The sequence below is a fragment of the Cupressus sempervirens genome, chromosome 8 (genome assembly GCF_028749045.1).
Source record: "Cupressus sempervirens isolate cs-2001-9-10 chromosome 8, ASM2874904v1, whole genome shotgun sequence".
Classification (NCBI taxonomy): domain Eukaryota; kingdom Viridiplantae; phylum Streptophyta; class Pinopsida; order Cupressales; family Cupressaceae; genus Cupressus; species Cupressus sempervirens.
The window spans coordinates 601,812,070-601,823,951 of NC_143125.1; the positions used below are offsets into that span (position 1 = coordinate 601,812,070).

Below are 11,882 nucleotides of genomic sequence, written 5' to 3' on the forward strand. Positions count from 1 at the left end.
AGAAAGAATCAATGAAGCTTTTTCCATCACAATAGAAATATTTCCCATTTCAAGAGTGCTTCAACCATGCCAAAGCAACCAAAGCCTTTGGTTTCTATAGTGGAGGGTGGGCCTACTAAAGAGGGTTGGTAGAACATATTGTTCAAGTTTTTTAAGTGCTTGAATTTTCTTTCATCATGGTCTGCTAATAACAATTAGATTCTTACCTTGTGTGACTATAAAATCTATCATGGTTCTATCATTGTATATAATACATATGGAAACCTTCTATTAGGAAATATTGTATCTTTTCCCATTGTTTTCGTGAGCTCTATAATTATGAGCTAAGCTCTTAACATGAATACTCTAGAGGCTTGTAATCTCTGTCAAAAATTGTTATCCTATCAACATCCCCACTCTCATCTCTGGAAAAATTCATCTATACCTCTCGTAAACATAGATTTTTTCAATGAAATATTAGTTATCTCTATAGATAACTCCTTGAGGAAAGAAAATGTATCATCATCTATTGAAAGCTTAGAAATTCCCAATTTACATTCCTCTACTAGAAGGACATTTGAATCATCTATACCATAAGGTGAAATGCCAACACTATGTGTGTGTTCAACTTTAGAATTCTTCAATGTAGAAACAATATTGTCTACAAATAAAATATTTAGGAAAGGAGACCTATCACCACTATTTTCTACATAAGAATCATCTATTTGAGAAAGTTCATCCTTAGAAGACTAAACTACACCTAAGCAAATAGAAATGTCTCTAGTTGTCTCAGCCTTGCTATTCTTTAATGAGCTACCAATGCCCTTCATAGACAAGATGTTCAATCAAGGAGAAATATCTTGATCATTTATCCACTTAGGAACATCTGGAGAAGCTTGAAGGTCATGATTATTAAGCTTAGAAGCCTTCTTTGTAAGGATCTTCCTGCCCTTTTCTATGTCAGAATCACCCCCTATTGAAATAATGGACATGTTAGTAATGCATTGAAGCATAGGGTCCTTTAATGGGGTGTCAAAGATATTCAAGCAAGGAAAAAATGAGAAATCATCATCCTTTGAACCATTATATATCTTTGATGGAGCATTTAATTCATAAAGTTCCATCTTGCAAGCCCCTATCTTAGGAATCATTTCACTTTATTCTATGGTAGAGTCATCTATAGTTGAATGAGGGACTATATTTGCATTTATTAGCTCACATTTCCTTGTTGGAGTACCCTCTCCAAACAATATATCCAAGAACAAGCATTCATCATGGCCTTTTTCAAGCACAAGCATCTTTGATGGGCTATCTATTTCAAGAACTCCTAGCTCACACTCCTCTTACGTACAAGCCTCTATATAGTGTGATCCCTGATTATATTCTATATAAAAATCATTCACCCCTAAAGAAATGGGAATGATAGTAATTCTTTGAAGCATGGGGTTCTTCAACTGAGTGTCAAAGATATTCAAGCATGGAGAGAATGAGAATAATTAGTCCTCTATACAATCATATTCTGAAAGTTCAATCTTGCTAGTCATTGTTGATGGCCTCACTTCACTTTTTTTTGTGAAAAAATCATCCATACCTGAATGAGGGACCACATTAGAATGTATTATCTCACATTTGTTTGGACTACCCTCTCCAAGAAATGTATCCAAGAATAGGTATTTGTTGTGGCTCTTTTCAATCACAAGTGTCTTTGATGGGCCATTTGTTTTAGGAACTCAGAGATTGCAATCCCCTTCCATACAATCTTCCTAGCTCCATTATGTGGTAGAGCCATCCATGACTAAAGAAGGGGTTATATTAGTGCTACTTGTAAGCTCACTCTTCTTTGATTAAGTATCTTCTTCAAACAATAAATTCAAGTGTGGAGATAGTTGGCCCTTTGTGATCTTAGGCATCTCCTCTTGATTATCTAATTTAGTAAGTTCAACACTCTCTTCAATTTCACAGTTATCCATATCTAACAAATGAGATATAGTAGTGCTGGTTGTGAATTCTATATTCTTCATTAGAGTCCACAATTCATTCTTGTGCTTAATGATCTCAAAGATTTTTATTGAAGCATCTGATTGACAATCAGTCAAAAGAGTCTCCTACCTCTCTTCTATAGTAGAATCACTTATACCTAAAAAATAGGATATATTGTTGCTTCCTACATACTCAAACTTCTTCAATGGAGTAGTAGACAAAAAAGCTTCTTCAATAACATAAGAAATAATATTTTGTGGGTTGTCCTTTCAATCTCAATCTTGGAACAAAACATCATTAGTTTTTGTAATGACTCTTGAAGATACATGATGTTTTGAGAAAAATGATTTTTACTTGTAAGTTAAAGATTGGTGTAATCTTTTGAATTTGATAACCAAGATACTTTGGACCACTTATAGAACTTTGTCAAGCACTAAATTTTGTGTATTCTCAATGGATTTTTGATGTTACCTCTTGGAATGTGTCACAAATATGTAGTGCTTTTTGATTTTAGACTCATTGCAAAAATTAGAGAATAACCATGCAAATAATTTTAAGAATCAATGGTATATTATTTAACCATTTCTAGGGCATGCTTTTTCTTATATGTTTTTAAGAGATTTCAAATAAAGAATTTTAAATTTGATGTGAATTTATTAGCTTTCCTATTGTACATAGGATTTTATGGATTGGTATGGAAGTTTAGTGGTATGAACATCACATCATTTGAAAGTTAATTGACTCTATTTTCCAATTCTTCATGTTTGGTACATTTTCATGTTGATTTGAGGAAGTTGCACTAATTTATTTTAGTGAATATATGTCTAAATTTTCTGGGTTAATGAAACTTTGTTATTTTTTCACTTAGGATGTATTTGTCTTTATTTTTTTCTCTTAGGATGTTTTTTCATTCAATCACCACACAGAGAATGATATATGGTTGGAAGGTAGAGACAATATAATATGTTTATTGGAAATAAATTTGAGCCCTTTTAGTGATTTGTAGAGAATGTTTGAAGCATAGTTCCAAGAATCATGATGATTCATGTGATTCAACTCAAGCCAAATGATTTTTTGTGAATCTCGAATTAGCGATAAAGGGTTTATAAAATAAGTTACTAAATTTGTCAATTTGATTTTCATTCATGGTTGATTCATGATTTGATTTGGCTTTGTTGATTCCTAATTCAATTTGGCCTTGCCGATTCCAATCCCATTCTGATTCTTGCTACTTTAATTTGAAGTTCATTTCTAAAAACTCTCAGAAAGCCCTCCATAACAAAAGTTGTTGTTGAAAACTTATTGTGAATTCTAATTGGACTGTTGTAGAATTAAAAAAGGTGGGGAAAGAGTATTTTTGAGAGTTGTGTACATGATTCAGGTGAGTTGGAGTTGAAATTTTTTGAGTATGAGGAACAAATTGGCCCTAGGGCAGCCAATGTCATGAAAAATGTCATTTCTCTTGACTGTGACTCTACTATTGAATTATATAAAAATAGGAACTATCCAAGGGTGGATATGTCAATTTGGGGGTCAATACCACATGCTACATCCATATTTTGGGTCTTGAGGTATGTTCTTGTTATAACTTTACACTTTCAGAAATTAGAAAAACTATGAGTTCATAACCCAAATATATTTGCTACCATTATGCAGATATGTTGAGATTTCATATGCACACATAGCTAGGGGCTAAGGGTTAACATTAAAGTGTGGAATCATGTAAACAAATTTTCCTCATCCAAGGTTCCCACTCTTCCCACCTCCTTTAGTGGAGCTTTGACTTTGGAGAATTAATCATCTTTTTCTCTACATTGAAATAGAATGCAAAGACATTTTATCTTCATTGGTGATGCTACCTTACATGTCAAATATAACTTTTTCTTTTCAAAGGCAATTCAATAGGTATTTCTCTTCTTTTTCTATTGTATTTTTGTTCCATTGCTATGTCTTGGGACATCACATAAAGCTACATTTTCATGCTTAATTATTAGCTATGAGTGAGACTTCCACACAATAAGATGTTGCTGAGCTACCATTCACCCACATTAACAAGGTTGCTTCTATCTAAGTTGTGTAGTTTCAGCTAAGTGTTTAAGATTTTGTTGAGCTACCATTCATTTGAAAAATGGGGCCACTCCTTGAAGGAAAGGTATATAATTTTTACATTAATAAAATTTATTTTTTGTGTCCAACTCTGCTTTTCCACTTATAATTGCACACTTGATTCTATGCCTAAGAAAATTTCATTTACAAAAAATACCTTTCTTTTCTTAATATATTGGTTTTTAGAACTCTCTTCCTTAATCCTAGGATAAGAAAGGATAATAAGAATGACCCTTGCACATAGGATGAAGAAAAATACAATTTTAAAAAATAAGACTTGTGCTTAGAAAAACAATAAAATGATTTTAGTGGAAACTTGAAACACTGTATTGCTGCAACTCATACCATCAAAATGGTGTAACTTTTCCTATCTACTGATTTGATGAGGACTCATTTCATAAATATTGAAATTCAAAATTCAAAATAATTATGAGAGTCCTTGAATGACATATATATCCCACATGGTTTGGAATGTTCTTATTAACTTTGTTGTATAATTCTAGTTGCAATGTTGCATATTTTATCTCATTTTTTTGAGATTATTGGGTTGCAATACATTTTAAATCATACATATATGTTATATAAATTATTGGAAATAGATAAGGATTTCTGATATATTAAATGAATCATTATTGGAGTTTATAAATTTGTCAATCATTTAGTTTTAGAACTATTTGAGCAAGTTTCTTAAAATGACAAATAAGATTTTACTTCTAGATTCAAGAGATTATTTTGTTCTATTCATACATCATTTATATGCTTAAAATTTTTCTGTTGACAACATCATCATGATGGTTTTGTTTCATTTCTTTTCTTGTATGGAAGGAGCTTTTGTTGATGGAGTTGAGATTATAGGAGTATCCAAGTTCAACTTTTTCTTTCAGCAAGGAAGACCATACTCTTGGAAATTCTCTTTGATATATTCTAAATCATGAGTGTGGAAGGCATCATTTGCAATCGTATTGCTTTTGTAAAATGTTAAATTATACTGGGACAACATATTTTTTGTACTATGATAACCTATTGTTTGTGATCTGCAAATAATGTTTTTTCTTCCTTTGGGGATTGAGATTTCCTTGGTAGCTGACACTAGTAACAGATTCATCATAATATACGCTACTACATTGGTTGGTTCATGTGCCACTAAGGAATGCTCCATTGAGTGGCTATTAAGGTTTTTGTGGAGACATCAACAACTAGATTAAGCTTGAGGAAACTGTGAGTGGAAATTTAGGAGCATGTTGAAGTTAACAATTAATGTGAAAGTTACGGTGTGGCTAGAAATAATATTAACTTGTACCATTTCATAATCATGATGGTTGTGGTTATGATTTTTTTGTCTTAGTTACATTCATTCCATTCTCTGAGATATATGAACTCTGCATCCCTATTTCTAATTTTGAGACACATCTTTTTCATTGTGATCGCATGTATCATTGTAGGTACAATTTTACTCTCTCAGATTCTTGGTTTTATGAATTCTATTGAATGCCAAATTGATCAATCAATATCTCAAAAAATAACTGGTATTGCATCCCTCCTAAGCTAGGTGTATAGCTCTTGCATTATAATTGGGTAAATTAGTTTAGATATAATATAATTTTCAAGTTAGTATTCCTATTTCTATAAGCTTCATTTAACATAGTTTTGGTCAATCAAAAGCAAGAAAAGAAAAACTAAATCAAAATAAAAACATATACTATTCTGAATAGGCTATTAAGTCAAAGTCATTCAAAATATTATTCTATTACTAGGTCCAAAATTATCCATATATTCAGTGGATTCAAAGTTATGCCCATTATGGGGACTATTTTTGGCAATGGTATTCTCCCTGAAATATAGGTTAAGCCCTAAATTTTATTCTCTTTATCATTTAATTTCTAATTAATAGCCACTTGCATTACTTTCATAATTTAATATCTAAAGAGGTTGCTATTGTGATGTAATAAGATGACTTAAATATCCATTGGTCTAAAGTGGCATGTAGGTACTATCAAATATATTTGCCTATTTATGATTATTTCTGTGAGTGTTTTGGCTTTTGTTAGATTGTCTTGATTGAAGATTTCATTTAGTAGGTTATGACATTGTCATCCCTAAATTTATGTTTTTTATCATGTAATTTCTTACTACATGCCACCTTCTTTTCTTTCATAATTGGATATGTAAAGAAGCTACTATTGCGATGTGATGAGACCTAAATGCCTATTGGGATAAAGTGGGCATGTAGGTCCTATAAAATATATCACTTGTTTATTATTACTTTTATGGGTATTTTGGCTTTATAAGATTTTCTTGATTGAAGATTTTATTTAATAAATTATGACACTGGCATTTTTGTTCCTAGAGAACGTGTATTTTGTTCCCTATATTATATAGGCAAAACATGCCCCTCCAATTGTAGGGAAGATGTTTAAAGGGCTATGCATGTGCTATGGAGTAATAATGGAAACATATTACAACATTGCATTATCAGGCTACTGGGCATTTGGAAATAATGTTCATGATAACATATTGGAAAATATCATGCCAGATGATGAGGGTATAGATGTGGTACCTGTTTGGTTGCTTGTTATTGTTGTGATTTTTATACTCAGATTTTTGCCAAAGCGCTAGTAAGTTGATGTATCCCTATTGCTTTAACTTGATTCTATTTAATCATGATAATTCTCCACTAATTTTTGATGGAGAATAAGGTGTACTATCAAGTGGCTTATGAAATCTTAGAGAAGAAATTAGTAGATGTGAGTATGGGGATCTTCTCACTATGAAACCTACTTCCTAGGCTATTTCTGAGATCTCTGTACATAATAGTATGTGCATTTGTTGCATCTATGCTACTTTTCTTTGGATACATCAATGCATTGGTGGGGGCTATGGGGTTTATTATAGTGGATTTCATCCTTCCAATACTTATCTACTAAGTTACTGATGCTGATTCTAATGTTGATGTAGGTGCAGGGTGCTGATGTGTGAATGTGTTTTGGTGTGTTCATATGTGTGTGTGTGTGTGTATAAAATAATAATAATATATATATACTAAAATTTATATATGCAAAGAAATGCAAGAAATATGCAAAAATAAACCATTTCATAGCATGATGCTTCACCATTGATAGTTCAACTTCAAATTCACTAATCAAATTTAGTCATTCAAAATCATAAGGATTCTCAAAATAATCCACATTCTCATCATCATCAATTAATAATGCTAAAATTGACATTTAAGAGGCATTTTGGCTATGGGTGCTTTCTAGATGGGCCTAGATGCTTCTCAAATTCTCCTAAGAAGCACATCCTGGACTTGTGGATTCTTGTTGGATGCATTGTAGTGCATCCACCAAGAACCCATAGTCCTAGGATGTTCTTTTAGAGATAATCTATGTAGCATCCTAACGCACCCAACTATCCAGATGCATCAAAATTAGCATATGGCCATTTCAGCAAAGAATCAGTAACTAAGCTTATTTATAATAAATGTTTTAGGCTAGATCAAAATTCTATTATTTTCTCAGTCAATAGCTTAATCATGACCATTTTTAGAGGTGTAGGAATCATGGGTACTATTTCCTCAGTTCGCCAAATAGTAGTTGATGCAAAACTATTCAAGTTGTTTAGCACTGCTGTGATTGACTAATTTTTCTCTTTTCTATGATTAAAGTTATAAGAAATTGTGTAATAGTGATAAACCCCCTCTATTCTTGATGGAAAATAAGGTGCACTATCATGTGACCTATAAAATCTTAGAAAATAAATTAGATGTGATGATGGGTGCAATTTCATCACAATATCTATTGTTGAGGTTAGTTTAGGGATCTTGGTACATAATAATATGTGCATTTGTTGCAACTACACTACCATTCTTTGGAGATACTAATACATTGGTGCTGGTTATTGGGTTTATTCCATTGATTCCATCCTTCCAACATTAGATTATGAAATAAGTTTCGGGCCAGTTTGTGCTTTTGTGATTCTCGTGGCCAACAACATAATCATGATTATTTTCACAAGTGGGGGAATAACAAGTAATATTTACTAAGCATGTTATATAGTCATTAATTCAAAATATTCAAGCCATTTAGAACTTCTAAGGTTGAATAATTGTTGCTTCTTTCCCCTACCCGAACTTTGAGATATTGATCATGCAACACCATTATGTTTTCAACTTCCAAATCTGTAGGTGTTTTAAAATCCCAATCAAATATTTATGGGGATTTTATGCATTCTAATTATTTTATGAAAAGCCTACACAAATAAAATGTAGTCAAGAAATCATGTGGCCCATGATGACGATCTGGAAGCACTAGAACAAAAGATATTGCCTAGTGTCATAATGAGTTGACTATGCTAGCTTAAACAAGCTAGTGGAATTATGTAACAACTTGTCTACAAGTATTCTATAAAGTTATTGTAACTATGAGCATAGACAGGAGTTTTCTATTTCTTCCATAATTAGCTTGAATGATCACTTCACTTCCATGACTTGTCTACTCTTAACACAAAATCTTCTCAGCCATGTTTGTTATATAATTTCTAATTATGCAAGATTGCTTGTCTACATAACAATGACAAGATTTGGAATAATTTGTTTGCAAGTGCCTTATGTGGCCCAACCATGGCCAAGAGATGAAATTCTCATGAGCTTACATATGGCCATAGTTACTCACTTTTTTTTATTATCTTGTGAATTTACCAAGGCCTTAGAGTTCATTAAAGTCATGAGAAAACAAAGGACTGTAGGCATATTAATTATTTTAAAATTAGAAATATAAATAAAAAATACATATAGAAAGATCTTTTGATGTAATATCTTCTTATGGAATGTGTATGAAGGACCCAAATTCAAATGGAAGGTGGGTAACAACATTTATTTTACTTCTCCAAGTGTTTAGGTTTTCATGCATTGATTTGCATGTAGGAAAGGTCTAAAAATATTGTTGTAGGTAGTAAGAAAATAATGTGTCTTTAAAAGAAATGAAGTTATGAAATCAAAAGTGTTCAAAAGGGGAATGACGAATGATATTTGTGCATACATATGTATTAAGAGTCTCTAAGTGTATTGGATGCAAGGGCACACATGGATTATGTGTTTTTAGGGACATTTTCATAGGATATGGGTAACTGTCATAGTAGGACAGCAAATGGGTTAGTGAACTTCAATTTAATTTTTTTATGAAGATTGATGAAGGTGTTAAGGGTTTAATTATAATATTGTTAAGTGATAAATGCCATTTATTATTGTGAGGAGATAGAGAATCCTAAGGTAAATGGTTTGAATTAGTAAATGTTTGTAGAAGATATTATCAAAGTGGGGGACAATCACCTTAGATGTCAATATGTGAGGAAGTTTCCAGTTACAAATAACATTGTTTAATCTTAAATGGTAAAAATCACAACCACATATTTTTAACTTATACTAGATGATAAAGACATTGATAAAGACATGAATCCATGAAATTAAATATTTCATCTTCATCTACGTTGATATCGCTGATATTTTGTAATTCTTCAGTAATGATCACAACATATATATTTTTGTACACCTCAAATTTTAATTTGCATTGTCAATCATTTATGAAAGTTCTTTTGTGTTACCAAATGTAGTGTTTCATTGTTCATAGGCTATTGATCACATCATAAATTTTGCAGCCAAGTGAAATTATATGTCTTCAGGCCAAATCTCTTTGCCCATTACTTTCCAAGGGCCAAATAGAGTAGCTGACAAAGTTGGTCCTCAACACTCTTAGGTTTGATATTCATCATTTTGTGTCCATGCCTATGTGTTATGAGAAAAAGAAGAAGAAGAAGAATATACTCAAGATGATTTCATTTTATTGGGTGTCTATCTATTTTTCAGTGTTATGTTACATGGTATGGGTTCTACCTAGGACTAAAAGTTTGGTTCCCTATTCATCAAAAGATGCTCATGGATTTATGAAAACCACCATTCATGACCAAGATCCTATTATATTTCTTGAAAATTAATTGATGTAAGCATAAAAAGAATGCTTTCAATTTTTGCATACAATATTTTATTGACTTTTCTTGATGGTATGTGATCTTAAAAGGGTCAAAGATGGAGTCATTTACAGTAATTTGTATCATGATAAGTATGGTGATTCTTTTCTAGTCTCAATAGAAGCTCTTGATTCTAGCTTCTATCTTCCACTTGGTATATATGTGTTGTTTAATCTCTTATACAAGTTCAATTTTTTGGCATCAATGTCTTATCTAGTTATCATTTTTTTGTAGTTTGAGAAAGAAGGGAAGGATGTGACAATAACAAGTTTAAAAAAAATGGTTGGCTATTCTTTGTAGGCAAAAGCTTCTTTTATGTTCCATTTTCTACATGCATATCTAGCTTCTAATTTAGGATCAACTTATCAAGATCATGTTACCACCTTAGAGTTTAATGTTAGAGTTTTATTTTTTCAGCTGCGTATTGGAACACAATAAATTGATGCTTCAAAGATGATTTATAAATGCTGTGAAAAACATGGCAGTTGTAGCTTCAAGTGGAATGCATCCTTCTTGGTTTTTTTCTGACAGGATGGAAAATAAAACCATGTAGTCTGTTAAACATAGTAAACAATGTGATATTGCTATCATGTAGTTTGACTCAAAACTACACAGTTGAATCCTGATAACAATGTCATAATTTGACTTGCTATAGAAAGTATGTTATTTTATTATATTTGAGTACCTTAGGTCTAATTTCATTTTCATCCTAGGATAGTTTAGGAGTTACCATCAAGGAAAATGTGGATAGAATTGATAGAAAATTTACATTTCATCTACAACTTGTGTGACAGGGATACAAGTTCTTTACAAGGCTTTGTGAAGAATATGAAAATTTTGTGAGTGCAATAATAATTGACAAGGTAGTGTGGTTGTATTGGGATTCCTAGTCTTGAATTGATACTGGATAATACATGATTCTAGATATTTAAGTTTAACTTTTTCTCAGAGAGACATTTTCCTTCTTTCTACTAGATCTAAGCATTCAAGAAATAATTTTCTTTGATTTTCAAGCTTCTTCTAGGAAACCAAAGTCTTGTGTACCCCACTTAGGCTTCAAAATATTTCTCCTCCATTAGCAAAGGTTTATGCTCCTCATGAGTTGTACTTTCATTATTCAAAGAATAGGAGGCTTTCTAGGACCCATTGGAAGATTACTTGTGGTATTTTCCATGAGCAAAGGGGAAGTTTATGCTTAAACAATTTTTTTTGACAAAAATGTCATGACAATTTTGTTTCATTTCTTCTCCTCTTACTAAATTCTTGTCCATTACTTAGCAATAAAAATAAATATTCACTCCCACCCAAATGGCAAATATTGATTCCTCCAAAATTTGAGCTAGCTACTCTCCCTTCTTTTGGCTTTAGACTCTCCTTAATAAATTGAATATATCGAACTAGAATAAAAGGACAACTCTGGATTCATGAAAATAATCTACAAAGACAAATACAAGTTATTAAGAGAGGGACTTGGGCACATGGATTGAAGTGAGTTCATATTAAGAGAATAGTCCCAACTTAACAAATACAAAAATCATCCATCTTAAGGGGTGGATACTGCTGGTGGTTGTTGAGTGAAGAATCAACAAAATAAGAAACAAATATCATGATACACATATAATAGATATTATATTAGGCACAAAAAATTATTAAAAAAGGAGGTCACACCCATTCCAATAATGTAAGGGAAGAGAGTTGAAGTGCCTTAGAATAAAGTGGAAGACTTAGTAACAAATAAAGTTAGTCTATCAGTAAACCACTATGGAAACTGATAACATAGATTGTCTCCATCTTCTAGA

General features: G+C 31.8%; 1 pseudogene; it reads left to right on the forward strand.

The window, feature by feature from the left end:
- The window catches only part of LOC149543867 (putative GABA transporter 2), a 72,364-nt pseudogene extending 64,662 nt beyond the window's left edge, over window positions 1–7,702 (forward strand).
- The last annotated feature ends 4,180 nt before the right edge of the window (window positions 7,703–11,882 follow it).